This window comes from Solanum stenotomum, chromosome 1 (genome assembly GCF_019186545.1).
Source record: "Solanum stenotomum isolate F172 chromosome 1, ASM1918654v1, whole genome shotgun sequence".
Classification (NCBI taxonomy): domain Eukaryota; kingdom Viridiplantae; phylum Streptophyta; class Magnoliopsida; order Solanales; family Solanaceae; genus Solanum; species Solanum stenotomum.
This window is the reverse complement of record NC_064282.1, coordinates 96,048,060-96,051,339: the sequence shown is the minus strand read 5'-3', so window position 1 is coordinate 96,051,339 and position 3,280 is coordinate 96,048,060.

Genomic DNA, 3,280 nt, shown 5'->3' with positions numbered 1-3,280 from the left:
TTTTTACTCCTTCGGTTTGAAGAATATAAGAACTTCATGAACAAATCAGATTGTGCATTGGTTTGAAGAATATAAAAACTTCACCAATTTGTTAAATACTCTGTTTGAATGAATATTCTGACTTGAAGAGTACAAAATCTTCGTCAGGAATATTAAGGTCAAATGATTTGAAAAAGATAAAATCTTCATCGTTAGCTAGAAACAGTGTTATATTTGAGGTTTCTGGAGATTAAAACCTCTTTGGTTTACTACTCTGTCTGAATGTGAAACTGATTCGAAGAATATAAAAATTTCATCAAAATTCAAGGTTCATTCGGTTAACGATTAGAAGAATATAAAAAACTTCATCGTTAAAGTAGAAACAAGTTGCATCAAGATTGAATCTTTATTGATAGTATTCTAAATATTAAGTGGACTCTCTAATTGTGACAGAAAGGAAAAAAATACTAGTGACATAAAATTAGTGATTTTTGTGTCTGCAATGGGTGTTTCTATGGATTAAATCTCCAAAAGAAGGCTTCGTGTTGCCAATGTGTAATTTTATGGTATACAATTTGAAAGCATGAGAAAAAAATATGCGCAAAATAATTTCAAATACTTGAAAAATATTTTTAAAAACATATTTAAATTGTGGGGGGTTCTTTACTTGTGATAAAGACAAAAATAAATTTGAAAGTACAAGATATGAAATTTAATGGCATTCTTGTATTATGTTAGACCCACAAAATTCTTTGAATATATTTGATATTGTGCTCGTTGAGTTTCTTTTTACTAGTATATGATATGGCAAGTATAAAACCACAAAATTATATTACGCGTTCAAATGAATTGTGTTCTTTGATGACAAAGTGTCACTTATAATATTGTAATTTTTCATTAAAAGATGTCTATTAAAAAAAAATTATTTGTATAGACATGTAAATTGGTAAAAAGTGATCCGTCATGTTTGTGTTGTAAAATAAATATTTTGGTCATATTTCCCTTATTGGACCGATGAGACTATGGTCATGGGTAATTCTATAACAAATTGAATGTTATGGAAAGGTCCTTCTGAAAAGGACATCTGGCAAGGTGTTGACTCTAAAACAATGTTTGTATTTGACAAAGTTATAAAAAGTAAAGAACAAAATATTTGTATCAAAAGGTTACCTTGCGGTAGATCTTTTCAAACTCAGTATTTTTATTTGTTCTTACTTGCTTGAATTAAATTGTTTGTGACATGAACGCTTGGGACATGTCAATTACAAACCCTTGCAAAAACTGATCAACTTAAAAGTTTTGCCTAACTTCTAGTGCAATAAATCAAAATGTTAAGTATGTGTTGTTGAAAGGAATTTTAATCCCTTAGAATTGATTTACACTGACATTTGTGATATGAAGTCAACACCATCTCATGGTGGGAAAAAGTGTTTCAAAAATTTTATTGACAACTGCACTAAATGTTGTTATGTCTATTTGCTGGATGGTAAGGATGAAACAATAGAAACATATAGGCAATATAAAACTGAAGTTAAAAATCAGTTGGATAAAAATATTGTCATGATTAGAAGTGGTAGATGAGGAGAATATGAATCTTCTTTTGTAGAAATGTATTTGAAAAATAGAATTATCCATCAAATTACTGCACATACTCACCTCAATCTAATGAAATTGTTGACAGAAAAAACCTAACTTTGAAGGAAATGTTGAATATCCTACTTATAAGTTCAGGTTTATCACAAAATTTGTGGGGGGTGTTATTATTATAGCAAAAGAGAACAACAAAAAGTTTGTCTGTTCAGAAAGAGAGAAACAAAAAGTTTTGTTTATTAGTAAAGGGAGTAACAAATAAAAACTTTTGTTTGCCAAGAAAATGTGTAACAAAAAGTTTTGTTTGTTCAGGCTTTGTTATATCCTGATAGAGAATTGTTTGACGTCCCTTAAAGTATTTACAAGCAATAGCTCTTGAAAGATAGTGATATAACAATTTCCAATATAGTCTATTTCATATGAGAGATGGAAATGAGAATACTATTCCCAAATGGGTCAAAACAGGACATAAGACTGTGGATTGTATGTTCATTGGATATGCTACAAATAGTAAAGCATGTTGATTTATGGTTCATAAGTCTGAACCGTCGGATAGTCAAGTGAAAGCTCTAAACGACCTTGGAAAGAACCAAAGGAGAATGTACTTAATAAAGAGATTCAGAGGTGTAGCAAATGTCAATGGACAAATTACTTCTTCCGGGTTTGATTTTGTAATATTTCTTCTTGAAAATGAGTCCATATATTCAAAGAAGATATGTCTTCTATGACTCATCCTTTTTGGAAAGAGGCTGTCAATAGTAGGATAAATTTAATCTTGAGCAACCACACTTGAGAGCTGGTTGATCTTCCTCCAAGAAATAAACCTTTGGGTTCAAAATGGATCTACAAAAGGAAAAGAAAGTTGATGAAACTATTGACAACTACAAAGCAAAACTTGTTGTCATAGGTTTTAGACAATAAGAAAGCCTTGATTATTTTGAAACATAACAACCACTAACTAGGATTACATCAATTCAGATGTTAATTGCGCTAGTTGCGGTATATGGCCTTCAAATTCGTCAAAATGGATATGAAAACATTTTTTTAAAAATGGAGAATTGGAGAAAGAAATTTACATGGAACAACCCGAGGGCTTTGTGGTTCCTGGTAAAGAAAAGAAAGTCTGTAAACTTGTTAAGTCACTTAGCTTTGTGAACTAAAAACAAGCGCCCAAATAATGACATGCGAAGTTTGACCAAACTATGTTGGCAAATGAATTCAAAATTAATGAATGTGATAAATGTTCTTTTCATTAAAGAGAGTCCATATCACAAGGTTATTGTTTGTTTTTATGTTAATGACATGTTGATCATCAAAAGAGACATTTCTGACATAAATGCTACTAAGCATATGCTAGAAAGTAACTTCGATATGAAAGACATTGAAGTTAATGATGTGATTGAAAAGGTACTTGACAAGTTCAAGTATTTGGATTTCAATATTGTCAAGACTCCAATAAATGTGAGTTTTGTACTTCAAAAGAATGAAGGCAAAAGTGACTCACAATTGGATTATGTTAAGAGTATTGAGAAGTATGGTATATATATCATGAAGTGTACACGATCAGATATAGCATGTGCTATTAGTAAACTGAGTCGGTTCACGAGTAATCTCAATCAAACTCATTGGATGACAATGAGAAAAAAAAAGTTTTGAAATATTTAAAACATACTTAAAAACTACTGTTTTGCATTATAACTAATATTCAATA